Raw genomic sequence first — 15,250 nt, forward strand, 5'->3', positions numbered from 1 at the left:
GACTAGCTGGGTGGGCACCGTAGTTGGCATGAACTCGTTGGGCTGAACGGCCTGTATCCATGTTCTATTGCTCTGTGACTCTAGTCAAAAGATGGCTGTTCTGACAATGCTATCAATACTGCACTTAAATAAGACAGAAAATTCTGGAAATACTGTTTATTTCCCAGATTTCCAACACCCATGATATTGCACTAAGTAGATTCTGATTAGATTAAGGGTCCAGATTCACTGTGGGGCTGCTGAATACACCAAGCTATGCTTCCTTCACTGCTTTGTATTTGTCCATTTGCCTCTTTGTCAGGAGACCATAAGTGGTCAGAACATTTTGCTGCATGAAGTTGATAACAAAGCCATTCTGTGTAGGCTCTGTTAGAAAATCATCCTGATCTCATTCTCCTTCTTGGATGCTTACCAAAGTTCAATAACACTGATGAACAAGAAAACATTTTCTGTGCTTTAGCTTCAAACCCCACAAGCAACCTATCAGCAATTCTGATTTACTTCCCTCTCCAAAGCATAGCCAACCATTGTTAGAGAAACAAAGGACAGCAGATGCTGGAATCTAGATGAAAAACACGATGATGCTGGAGGAACTTAGCAGGCCAGGCAGCATCCGTGGAGAAAAGCAGGAGGACAGGAGACAGGAAAAGGGAAAGCCCAATACATAGGAGGGAAGAGCAGAGCAGTGATAGGTGGACAAAAGAGGGCAGGCGGGGTGGACACAAGGTGGTGATAGGTAGATGCAGGTAAGAGATAGTGATAGGCAGGTGCGGGGGAGGAGGGGAAAGCAGAGAAGAGCATTGTTCCTGTTTCATCCCCATGGCACCGAGGCTAAGATCAGTCATCATCTTACTGAAGAGCAGAGCCAGCTCAAGCAACCACACGGCCTTCTCCAACTCTTCCTTCTTATGCCCTAATGCACTTGAAACCCCATTCACCTCCAGGTTTCATTTTTCCATTCTACACACATAAAGACATAAGAAATAGGTGCAGAAGTGGGACATTTGACCTTCCGAGCATCCTCAGCTATTCATTAAAATTGTAGCTGATCTCCTACCTCATCACCCATTTCCTGTATTATCCCTATTAAGGAATCCTTTTAAAACCCAGAAATCAATCAGTCTTTGTTTTGAATGAACTCATTTAATGAGCCTCCACAGCCCTCTGAGATAGAGATATACAAAGTAAAGAAATGTAAAGAAACTATGTGAAGAAATTTCTCCTCACATCCCTAAATGAACTACCCCTTATTCCAAGTCTGTTACCCTAGTTCTAGATTCGCAGCCAGGGAATCATTCTCCTGACATCCAACCAAGCAAGCCCTTTTTTTTAAAAGTTTCATTGAGATCTCTTTCATTCCTCTAAATTCTAGATATTACATACCATGTCTACTCAATTTCTCCTTGTACAGTGAACCTGTCATCCCTGGAACCAGTCCAATGTATCTTTGCCGCACTTCATTTATGGCAAGTACACCTCCTTAGGTAAAGAGATGTAAACCATACACAATACTCTGACCAAGAGCTATATAATTGCAGTAATAGATCTTTACTACTGCACTCAAGTCTTCTTCTTATGAAGTAAGTACAACATTTGCCTTCCTAATCAGTTGCTGCTCCTGGCATGTTGGCTTTCAGTGACGTGTACAAGCACACTCAGGTCTCCTTGAACCTCATCACTACCCATTCTCTGAGACACAAGAGACTGCAGATGCTGGAATCTGAAGCAAAAAAAATAAACAGTGAGTTCAGTTTTGATGCAGGCTCTCAACATGAAATGTCGATTATCCCTTTGCCTCCACAGATGCTCATTGACCCGCTGAGTTCTTCCAGCAGTTTATTTATTACCGAATCTTTTACCATTTAAGAAATACTTTGCTTTTCTGTTTGTGGACCAATGTGGATAGATTCATATTTTCCACATTATATCCCATCTGCCATGCTTTTGTTCTATGGCATTTATTCCCCCCAGCCTCATTGTTAATAAAGTTCATAAATAGCTGGGCCCCAAGCCCAGATCACTTGCTTCTTCTTTCTGTTTGTATGAAAATTGGCTATTTTGCCTGCAATCGTTTGAGCTCAGATTTTCCTTTGTCTACTTCCTTTTTTTTGCACAGTCTGGCCTTCTGGTCATGTCCCATGACCAAACAATAGTAGCACATTATGCAGACAAAGAAACTGAATCTGATTTTAATTGCCCCGTAGCTGGTATGTTGGGTCATCTGGTCTCACCCTATTCCCTATGTTCCACTCATTCCCTCACCCCCATCTTCTCTGCTACTTAAACTAATTTGTTTCCTTCTTTCACAGTTCTGATGAAGGGGCCCGGGCCTGAAATGTTAACTGTTTCTCTTTCCACGGATGCTGTCTGACCTGCCGACTCTTTCCAGAATTTTCTGTTTTTATTTTAGATATCCAGCATCTACAGTTTTGTTTTACACTTTAATTTCCCAAGCATTGATCCCTGTGGTCCCTCACTAGTCACAGTCTGCCAACCTGAGAAAGATCAGTTTATTCCCATTCCTTTGGTCCAATAACTGATTCTAAATCTTTACAAATATATCACCCTCCAAATCATTATACATTAACCCTGTTGACCAACCCCTGTGTGGGACCTTATCAAAAGCTTTCTGAAAATCCAAACATACCACATCCACTGGTTTCCCCTTATCCGTTCACTCACCCCTCTCTCAGCTCCCTCTTCATTCACCCATCCCTCATAGAGTCATTGAGTCATAGAGTCTTGCAGCATGGAAGTAGGACCTTTGGCCCAACTTGTCCATTCCGACTGTGTTGTCCAGCGAGCTAGTCCCCTCTGCTCGTGTTTGGCCCATAGCCCTCTAAATCTCTCCCATACAGGGTAATCAGTACCAGGAAATAGCTGTCAAAGGAAGTGGTCAAGGTGAGTGCAATTGCAACATCTAAGAGGCATTTGGATAGGTACATGGAGGGGAGGGGCTTGGACGGTTATGGGCCAAGCGCGGGCAACTGGGACTAGCAGGGAGGATGATGTGGTCGGCATGGACCAGTTGGGCTGAGGGGCCTGTTTCCATGCTGTATTACTCTACGACTCTATCCATATACCTATCTAGATGGCTTTTAAATGTTGTTAATGTGCCTGCCTTAACCACTATTTCTGGCAGCTCATTCTAAATACACTCCACCCTTTGCTTGATGTCCCTTTTATGTCTCTGATCTTAAACGTATGCCCTCTTGTATTAAGCACCTCCTCTATGGGAAAAAGATTATGTACTTTCACCCTGTCTATGGCCCTTGTGATCTTATATACCTCTGTCGTCACCCTTCAATCTCTTATATTTCAGGGAATAATGTTTGAGTCTACACGACCTCTCCTTGTAACTCAGGCCCCCAAGCCCAGGCAACATCCTGGTAAATCTGTTCTGCACTCTTTCTAGGTTAATAACATTATTCCTATAACAGGGTGACTTAAACTGTACACAATACTCCAAGTGAAGCCTCACCGGCATCTTATATAACTGCAACATAATTTCCCAACTCCTATACTTATTGCCCTGACTGACGAAGGCCAGTGTGTCAAGTGCCTTCTTCACCACCTTATCTACCTGAGATGCCGTTTTCAGTGAAATATGAACTTGCACTCCTCGGTCCCTCTGTTCCATAACACTCCCCAGGGCCCTACCAGGTCCTACTAGGTGGCTCTCTCAGCTCCCTCTCCATTCACCCATCTCAGAATTGAACAGTTCTCCTTAATCGGTGTCCACAGTGGCATGATTTCCATAAGGATCCCAGTGAGGAACAAAACCCTTGTGTTTAATTTCTTTAGCACACATTTCTGAAAACCCCAGAGGGGAGCAGGAGGTAGCACAGACACTCCAGTAGCGGGAGCACTCACTCGCTTAGCCCTTGTAGGAGCTGGCTCCCAAGATCCAGTAAATAAAGTGCAAAACCTTGTTCTTACTGCCTCAAAAGAGGGATAATAAGCATGTGTCTTCTACCTTCAATGCCGCAGATACTGGAGAAATCCTATTTGTTGTGTTGAGGTGCTCATATTGGAAAACACGGGCAGGGAAACAGCAGGGGCAGCAAAATTTGGAGCGGCAAGTTGACTGTCAGGAAGCTGACTTGATGGTTGGTCTGTAATTTTTGCTTCACTCATTGATCTGGCAGTGGCAGACAGTGAAACAAGAAGGGTATATAAAATCATGAGGGGCATAGAAAGGATCAATGTGCATAGTCTTTTTCTCAGGGTTGGGGAAGCAAGAACTACAGGGCATAGGTTTAAAGCGAGAGAGGTGAGATTTAATAGAAACCTGAGGGGCAACTTTTTCACCCAGAGGGTAGTCAGTATATGGAATGAGCTGCCAGAGAAAGTGGTTGAGGCAGGTACATTAACAACATGTAAGAAGTACTTGGACAGGTACATGGATAGGAAAGGTTTAGAGGGATATGGGCCAAGCACGAGGAAGTGGGACTAGATAGATGTGAATCTTGGACGGCATGGACCAGTTGAGCTGAAGGGCCTGTGTTTGTGCCGTATGACTCTATGACTCCATGGCTTTGCAAGTATGCGAAAGAGAAGGACTTGCATGTCCATTGAGACACACTGGTCTCCTGCCCCCTCTCTTTCCTGCCCCCTCCACACACACACACACACACACACACACACACACACACACACACACACACACACACACACACACACACACACACAAAAGCACTCACACACACACACAAAAGCACTCACTCTCACACACAAAAGCACTCACTCACACACACAAAAGCACTCACTCTCACACACACACAAAAGCACTCACTCACACAAAAGCACTCACTCTCTCTCTCACACACACACACACACACACACACAAAAGCACTTACTCTCTCTCACACACACACACAAACGCACTCACTCTCTCACACACACACACACATACACACACACACACACACAAAAGCACTCACACACAAATGCTCTCTCTCTTCCCTTCTCTCTTTGAAATGAGAGGAAGACAGGCAGAGAAAACTTTGAGGCAGGATGCAGCATCACTGTATGTTCAGGCCCCAGTGAGGGAAGGCCAGATAACACAGCATCTAGTCAAACCTTGGCCATGGATGTCCATAAGATGGTACTGGTGCCTGATTGTCCCCTTGGTGAAGTCTAATCGTCCAACGTGGAATTTCTCTTTTTGAAGCTCACTTTCTACTCGGTGGTGCTTTACACGTTTCATCCATTTCTTCTTGCTCCTTTTCTTCCATTAAAACAATAAACAAATGTAGGTCCAATGGGAATTTCATAACCTGCTCCCAAAGACCTCTCTTGGTTATTGGGAGCATAAATGTCTTGGGAGGCAGGGACAAATCTGGGATTGGCTTAGGGCAAAGGATTTTTTTTCAGAAGTATCCCATAGGATGTCTTTTCTCCCAATAATTAGTGGTCAATGTTTAAACTCTCTTCACCTCAAAAAATTGTTCAGTCTCGACTGATCCAAGTATAAACTTACCTATATATCCCATTCAAGATTATTTCAATTACCATTTCCAGAATATGAAATATTCCTATCTCTTATTTACAAAAGCTCAGTGGATGGAGCATGAGAAGGGGCCAAAACACCACCCCAAACTGAGACACCTCAGTTTCTGGAGAGAAAATGAACTAAGATATCTTATGCCCCAGTTTGCTATCCCAAAAATAAATTGGTCTAATGTCACCAATGCATTGAATACAGTGATTAATTTAAATGCCATTATTTCAATGCAAATTATCATTGTTATTCTAATTGATGACACTTGGCTTTTGATGCAATAAGGAAATGGCATATGCATGCACATAAGAAATTAAGACTATTCCCCTGAGCGTACATTGCACCATTTCTTTAGTTTATTAATAGGATAAGTGCATCCACGTGTGAATAAGTCTGAAATGAATTAAATTAGGTTCTGAATTAATTCAAATTGTTCCAATTCAATGCAATTTGTTTTTTTTTGTTTTCTGTGATGTTGTGACTCTTCTTTCCTTAGTTCAGATCACACACATAATATGATTTCCCACCTGATGTAATTTAAACTGAGCAGAAAGAGTCACAGAGTCATACACAACATAAACTGGCCCCTCAGTCCACTGAGTATGCATTGACTATCAAGTACCCATTTACATTAAACCTACACCAATCCCATTTTATTCTCCCCACGTTCCCATCAACTCTCCCCAGACTACACTTGGGGCAATTTACAATAGCCTACAATAGCCTACCAACCTACATGTCTTCAGGATATGGTAGGAAACCAGAGAACCTGGAGGAAATCCACATTGTCATAAGAAGAACGTGCAAACTCCACACAAGTAGCACCAGAGGTCAGGATCAAACACAGTTTACTGGAGCTGTGAGGAAGCAGCTCTACTAGCGACTCCATGTGTGATCGTACATCTAACCTGACAAAGACATGAGGTATTTGTGAGTTCAATTTTTTTTTCCCATGATCAAGCTCTCATATCTAGAAATATTGGGGCGTTGGAGGTGAAAGGCCCCAGTATTGTACATCCTTTATTTTATAGGCTGGCTTTCTCTTTTTCTTTTACCATCCCTCCTCCCTCCCCTCCACACCGCCCCCCCCACCCCCAATTAATCCTCTATTTTAGGGCCAAAGCCATGCCAGCTCCGTTCTACCAGATCTCAATGTATTCAGCAATTTTGTATTAAATTATTACAGAATTTCCAGATTTCAGTCTCATTTCTACATCACTCCCAGTGCCAGTGGCTGGAATTAAAATAGGTGGGAATTATTGTGAGGGTAGGAGAAAGGGCAGAGTAACCACAGGGCTCAGGGTCAACCAGGCTGGCACCAAATAGTTAGTGGGTAAATGGAAGGGAGCGAATGCATGGCAGTAGAAGAACAGAAAGTTGAAGGATTGAAGGCAGTATAGTGAGAGAATGAGTGGAAATAAAAGCAAGAGGGAAGGGGAAATGCCGAGTAGGGAGGAGAAATGGATGGCAATGAATGGCACAGAAGTGAATGGTTACAAAGGGAAAATTAGATCATCAGTGATAGTGCAGTGTCTGCAGGCACTTTAATGTTGCTGTTGTAAATGCAAATAACAGATGTAGAGCCATTAACAGAATGTTCTTTGTTGAAGGCAATCATTTCACAACTAATTGTAGTGCCTGGTTCAACAATGTATTGAAAGTCGTACCACATTTTACACTCAGTTTTTAAAGGTATACTTACGCTTATATATACTACATTGCTTCCATTTTAAAAATATAATAATACTCAACAACTACTCACACATAACAAATGCACCATCAGTTAACTACATAGATCAATGTACAGTTGTAAGTACAACCATATATGAATCCATTCAAACTTCATTCAATGAGTTCCTTACTACAAGCTGCACTTGTTATCTCTGTAGTATCATTCTGGGCATTGGCAATTCCAATGAATCATTTCTCTAGATAAGCTACATACACAAGTCGTCTCACATTCTGCTCTGTAATTGTTGCTTTAGCATAAGTATCTTCATAACTGAATACGTTGTATTAGATATTCCTCATGTCACCAATGTACACAAAATCGTTCATGTAAAACTTAACACGGTCAATTATTCTTATCGACTATGGCACACATTCTATTTAGTACATTATTGAAAGCCATGAATTCAGGCACAATAATCTATACTTTAGTCACTTCTTATGGGCTCCATCTTTGTACTTCTGCTTTCACACCATTTTGCATTCTGTCTGTGACTTTCAGTAGACTTGGGATCTTTCCTTTTTCCTATTATCTCTTTTAAAGTCAAAAAACCTTCTCCTGACTCTCCCCTTCTGGATCATCTCCAGTTTGCCACAACTGTTTTCAAGCTATCTTTTCACACCCCAGCTGCACCATAATGGGCAAACATTAGTAAGTCCAGACCTGCTGTGACATCCTGCATAGGATGTCCGGAGCTTTTGCAATGCAGTCCTCCCTCAATTCTTCCAGTTCAATCTGTGCTTCATCAGGCCACTCAGCAACTAGTGCAGGTGCTGGAAATTTAATGCAGGGTTAATACTTTTGATGAAAGGCCTAATAGAAAATCATTGGTCTGAAATATTAGTTCTGTTTCTCTGTCTACAGCTGCTGGCTGAGTGTTTCCAACATTTCCTATTTTTATTTCAAAACTCATGTAGACACTAAGCCCATTCCCAAAATTTTCATATTCATTTTCTCTGTCAATATTGTCTGTGGAAGATTCAGTTGGCATCACCACATTACTGCATCCTAGACTAGCCTTTTGCAGCCCACCTTGAATGTACAGCCTTGTAATGGCACAACTGTTAACCTAAGACATCTGTAAACTGGCTCTCTCAAACTATTCAAATCAATTATAGACTCTTTCTCTCATTTTATAGTTGTTTTCTCAATCAATAACGTGGCCTTATATGTACTCTCCTTATCATCCTCCTTGGACATACAATTTACATTGGCATTTCCATCAATTCCACCCCAGAAAGACTGTTCCACACCCTTGTCCCCTTTCATCTTAGTAAATAAAGGCTACATCTTTACCAAAGGTTACTTTCTTCAGAGACTTGTACCCCTGTGGAACTGAGCCAGGTTGAACAGGCATTCTGAGCTCAGGGGTCTTGGATGACATCTGTGGAATGCCTCACACCTTCCACATCTGCATGACTTGCAACCTTCTCACTCCTTGCACTCAATGACCTACTGGTTTCACACCAAACCCACTTATGAAATGAGAAAATTTTATCCCTATTACCATCTTGGTAGCTTTGTATCCAACTACATATCATATTTTTCAACACATTTCCTCCATACTCGCAGTTGTTCTACACAGTCTCTGGAATATTAAGTCCCATGCGTCAAATATTTTTCCTGAATCTCCCTTCATGAATCTAAAATAACCTGAAAGTGCACTTGTTGTCAATACCTTGATCCTGACTACATAATCAGCAACAAAATTCTCTTGTCCCTGTTTGCATGTGCCAAGGTTGTAGCTCTTGAAAATATCTTGACAATGCTGGATCAATATGTTCCTTTAGGGTTTTCACTGCAGCCTCTTGTGAGACTTCATCAGTAGCTCATCCACTGGTATATTCACCAATGTGTCATATCTTTCTGACCTTACCAAGAACAGCATTATCACCTTCGCTTGGCATCTTGACAATATTCCCTCAGGTACATTTCAACTTCCTCGACATACAGGACAAAAGACTGAATCTGCCCATATCCTTCAAAATTTATAATGTATCCACTTACATATTGCCTGCCACCATCACTCCTGCACTTAGATAACCACGTTCCCTATTTCGTTCACACCAGATCATAGACCTGTTTCTTGCTCAAGCAATCATCTCAGAATGAATGTCAGCGTAGTATCTACGGGCTGTTTGGTGTTGATGCTTACAAAGACAAATAATAGAGGTTCCGTTTCAATAGAACATCCTTTATTGGAGGCAGTCAACTCTCAATGACAGTGTCTGGTACAACAATCTACAACAGGACCCTTAGTGCTTAAAGGTAATCATACAAACAGCAAGGGCACCAGCAGCAATTGTATGTGAAAGTGTTCTTATGCAGCAAAATATCCCAAGATGTTTTCAAGGGTCCTTATCAAACAGAACTTGTCAGAGTCATAAGGAAATATAAGGATTGTTGATCAAAAATGTGGTTAAAAAAATAATTTTCAAGAAGCATCATCTATCATCAAGGAAAGAAAAGAGGCAGTGAAACCTAAGGATGGAAATCTAGAGCTTGAAACCTTGGCATTTGAAAGTATGGCAACCAACACCGAAGCAACAAAATAAGGCAATTATGTGTTGGCCAATATGAAAAGAATACAGAGAACAAATAACATAGAAGAGTACAGCATAGTACAGGCCCTTCAGCCCATGCTGTTGTGCTGACCTATTTAAACACCTACTCCTTGATCAACCTGACCCTTCCCTCCTACACCGCCCATAACTCTCCATTTTACTTACTTCCATGTATCTATCTAAGGGTCTTTTAAATGTCCCCATTGTATCAGCCTCTATCACCACCCTGGGCAGTGCATTCCAGGCACCCGCCACTTTCTGTGTAAAAAGCCTACCTCTGACATCTCACCTAAACTTTCCTCCTCTCACCTTAAACTGATGTCCTCTGGCATTGGTCATTGCCGCCCTGGGGAAAAGGTGCTGGCTGTCCACTCTATCAATGCTCCTCATAATCTTATACAGCTCTATCAAGTCGCCTCTCATTCTGTGTTGCTCCAAGGAGAAAAGCCCAGCTCACTCAACCTTTCCTCACAAGATATGTTTTCAAATCCAGGCAGCACCCTGGTAAATCTCCTCTGCACCCTCTCCAAAGCTTCCACATCCTTCTTCTAATGATGTGATCAGAACTGAATACAATACTCTGAGTGTGGTCTCACCAGAGTTTTATAGAGCTGCAACATTACCTCGCGGCTCTTGAACTCAGTTCCCCAACTAATGAAGGCCAGCACACCATACACCTTCTTACCCACCCTATCAACTTGCGCAGCAACTTTGAGGGATCTATGGACTTGGATGCCAAGATCCCTCTGTTCCTCCACAATACTAAGAAACCTGCCACTAACCTTGTACTTCACCTTCAAGTTCATTCTTCCAAAGTGTATCACTTCACACTTTTCTGGATTGAACTCCATCTGCCACTTCTCTGCCCAACTCTGCATCCTGTCTATATCCCATTGTAACCTACGACAACCTTCTACACTATCCACAACACCTCCAACCTCCGTGTCATCTGCAAACTTACTAATCCATCCCTCCACTTCCTCATCCAAGTCATTAATGAAAATCACAAAGAGTAGGGGTCCCAGAACAGATCCCCATGGAACCCCACTAGTCACCAACTTCCAGAGAGAATACTCTTCATCTATTACCACCTCCTGCCTTCTGTGGGCAAGCCAATTCTGAATCTGCGCAGCCAAGCCTCCATAGATCATGACTTTCTGGATGAGCCTACCATGGGGAACCTTGTCAAGTGCCTTACTAAAATCCATATATACCAGATCCACCACTCTATCTTCATCCATTTCTTTTATCACCTCCTCAAAAACTCAATTAGGCTTGTGAAGCACAACCTGCCCCTCACAAAGCCATGCTGACTATTCTTAATAGGATTATGCTTCTCCAAATGCTCATAAATCCTGTCCCTAAGAACCCTCTCCAATAGTTTACCCACCACTGATATAGTACTCACTGGTCTATAATTCCTAGGATTATCCCTAATAGCTTTCTTGAACAACGGAACAACATTTTCCATCCTCCAGTCCTCTGGTACCACACCTGTGGCCAAGGAGGATGCAAATATCTCTTCCCTCGCCTCCCATAGTAACCTGTGGTATATCCCATCCGGTCCCGGGGACCTATCTAACCCAATATTTTTCAGAAGCTCCAACACTATCTCTTTCTTAACCTCTACATGCTCCAGCACATTAAACTGTTCTACATTGACCCCACATTTGTCAAAGTCCCTCTCCTAGTGAACACTGCAGCAAAGTATTCATTAAGGACCTCCCCTACCTCCTCTGCCTCCAGGCATATGTTCTTCCTTTATCCCTGAATGGTCCTACCCTCACTGTAGTCATCATCCTCTTCTTTTATGTATGTGTAGAATGCCTTAGGGTTTTCCTTCATTCTACTTGCCAACGCATTCTCATGCCCCTTTCTAGCTCTCCTATGTCCCTTCTTAAGCTCCTTCCCGGCTACCTTATGATTCTCAAGAGCCTTGCCTGATTTTTGTTTCCTAAACCTTAAGTGTACCTCCTTCTTCTTCTTCACTAAATATTTCACCTCTCTTGTCAACCATGGTTCCTTTACCCCACCATCCTTTCCCTGTCTCAGTGGGACAAACCTATCCAGAACCCCATGCAAGTGTTCCTTAAACAGCCTTCACATTTCTTCTGTGCATTTCCCTGAGAATATCTGTTCCCAATGTACATTCCCAAGTTCCTGCTTGATACCATCACAATTAGCCCTCCCCCAATTAAAAACTTTCCAGTATCGTCTCCTCCTATTCTTGTCCATGACTATGCTAAAGGTCAGGGAGTTGTAGTCACTTTCTCCAAAAGCCCACCGAGAGGTCTGTCTCCTGACCATGTTCATTGCGTAGTTCAAGATCCAGTATGGCCTTTCCTCCCGTTGGTCTGTCCATATACTGTGTCAGAAATCCTTCCTGGACACACCAAACAAATTCTGCCTCACCTAACATTTTTGCACGAAGGAGCTGCCAATCAATATTAGGAAAGTTGAAGTCTCCCATGACAACCTTTGTCCACCTATCCCCGCCTCCCCTCTTTTGTCCACCTATCAGTGCTCTGCTTTTCCCTCCTATATATTAGGCTTCTGCTATTCCCATCTTCAGTCTTGAAGAAGGGTCCTGACCTGAAATGTTCACCGCCTGCTTTTCTCCACAGATGCTGCCTGGCCTGCTGAGTTCCTCCAGATTCATTATGTTTTTCACCATGACAACAGCCTTATTAGTTTTGCACCTTTCCAAAATCTGCTGACATATCTGCTTCTCAGTGTCCTGGTGGCTGTTGGGGGGCCTATAGAACACTCCCAATAGAGTGATCGTTCCCTTCCTGTTTCTGACTTCCACCCACACTGACTCAGTAGATGATCTCTCCACAACGTCCTCCCTTTCTGCAGCTATGATACTATCCCTCATTAGCAATGCCGCTCCCCCACCTTTTTTACCTCCCTCCCTATCCCTTTTGAAGGAACATCAAGCAGCCAATCTTGCCTTTGTGACAACCAAGTCTCTGTAATGGCCACAACATCGTAATTCCATGTGCTGATCCATGCTCTAAGTTCATCACTCCTTAGTTTTAATACTTCTCGCATTAAAGTAAACACATCTCAACCCATCCAACTGACTGTGTTTATACCCTATCCACTGCCTATCCTACCTCACAGTCTCCTCTGCACAATGCATCTACATTTACACCAACTGCTCCATCATCTGACCAGACACTCTGGTTCCCATCCCCCTGCCAACCTAATTTAAACCCTCCCCAACAGCTCTAACAAATCTGCCTTCAAGGTCATTGGTCCATCTCCAGTTGCAGTATAACCCATCCCTTTTGTACAGGTTGTACCTTCCCCAGAAGAGATCCCAGTCATCCACACATCTGAAACCCTGCCCCCTGCACCAACTCTTCAGCTACGTATTCATCTGCCATATATTCCTATTCTTACCCACAATGGTATGTGGCAAGGCAGCAATCTAGAGATTATCACCCTTGAGGTCCTGATTTTTAGCTTCCTTCTTAACTACCTATATACCCTCTTCAGGAAGTCATCCCTTTTCCTATCTATGTCATTGGTGCCAATGTTGACCATGACTTCTGGCTGCTCATCCTTAAGAATGCTGTTGTCTAAGAGTTCTGAGGTAACTGGAGAATGTTTTCAAGACTGGAGAGATAATGCCTGGGTGTTATTTGAAATCAAAGGTGAGAATTTTAAAACGAGGTCTCGCTTAATCATGAGATGAGCCAGGCCATGCCTGATAGGTGATCACGTCTTGTTGGACAGCTGAGTTTGGATGAGGACTCTACAGGTGGTGGTGCAAGGGAGGCTGGTCAGATGTTAGTCCAGTTAAATGACGTAGTTACAAATACTCAGATGAGCTGCATTGCTATGAGTCAGATGGGGGTACAATAGGAGAAATGGGAAGTCATTGCAATCAAGGCTTGTGTAATCTGAAGCCCATTTCTGCGTCAAGTGCAATAGCAAGGTTGCAAACAGCCTTATTCAGTTTTGGATAGATACCAAGGAGAAGGATGAAGTTGTTGGCTATCCAAGGAGAGGGTAGACTTCTGTTTGAGAGGAGAAAGAAACTCAAAGAGATTTAGAGGTTTTTGGTGATTACTAGGCTCATAGAAATGTGAGTAACATGTAAAAATTACGCCCTTTCAGTACCACGGCCCAGAGGTTATCAGGAATAATGCTGTTTGTAAAAACAATAGCAAAATAAATAAAGCACTGTGATGTACAACTGCTTTAATGAAAAGCAATGCATGTTGCTGAATATCAATAAAAATAAAAAGGTTGATTAAAAATGTTAAAACACTAGCTAGACTGGACAAAAAATGAATACTTGTTTCAAGTGATTATAAGTAATACTTAAAAAAGACTTACCTAGTCTTTAAAGCCTGGCCAAGTCTGTTTAAACCAGGCCATCCAGCAGTATTTCCTATTTGAAATCAGTATGGTTTGTTTCACAGTCGGCCGCAATCTTGGTCCAAACATTCTTAATCCTTTGATTGTTGCCTGGAACAATAGCCTTTTCCTGTAGAGTTACTAAAGCAGACCTGGTTTTGAAAAGATAACGATAACCCGGCATTGTCGTGAATGAGGGCTTGCACCTGCTCTTTGGACTGAACTCAGAGGACTGAGCATTGAGGCCTATTGATTGTCTCCTCAGTCTTTGTGGTAGTTTAAGTATGTTATCTGTTATCAAGGGATTGTAAACTCTTTTGTCAGTGGGCTGGTACTGGTTTTGTAATAAGGCCTTTGCGGTTGAGAATAACAGAACTCACTTTCATTCAAATAATGTCGAATGTCACAGGGTCGCAGTGAGAGCAAGAGGTAATTAATCAGCAATAATCCCACAGGATCAGGAAGACTTGGACTTCATTTATATTTAAAGCTCAAAAATGAGAATAATGCCACAATTACAAGCACAATATAAGAATTCAGCTTTATGATATAATGGGCCAGATCATCCTCAATGCAACCCGCTGCTCACACTCGCTCCTGCGCTAACCCTACAGCCTCGCTTGCCTGCAGTGGCACCTACAGGATCCAGTGTACTGGAGGCCTCCTCTCTACGCTCCTACTGTAAGGCAGAGAAACGTGAGGCCCCTCCCCTAGGAGTGCCTTGATGGCTTTTTGACAGCTTCCTGCTGTCAAAGGCATTTTCACTATTTTTAAGTGTTTCTGATATACAAAGATACATTTTTTTAAATTAAATGGATTTAAGTAATAAACAAACTAAACTAAAAATACAGATAAATACATTAAACCACTCCAGATTAATAAAAAAAAATGAAGATCAGTACTTATTATTGAACAGCTAGTGAGACCTCAGATGTTCTAAAACTTGGAACCCAGGAGGGGCCATTTTCAGTGCTGATATCATAGAGTCACACAGCATGGAACAGGACATTCAGCCCATGTTGACCAAGATTCCCATCTAAGCTAGTCCCATTTTGTTGTTGAAGTCCCATGGTTGTTGAAGGG

This window comes from Pristis pectinata, chromosome 10 (genome assembly GCF_009764475.1).
Source record: "Pristis pectinata isolate sPriPec2 chromosome 10, sPriPec2.1.pri, whole genome shotgun sequence".
NCBI classification, from domain to species: Eukaryota; Metazoa; Chordata; class Chondrichthyes; order Rhinopristiformes; family Pristidae; genus Pristis; species Pristis pectinata.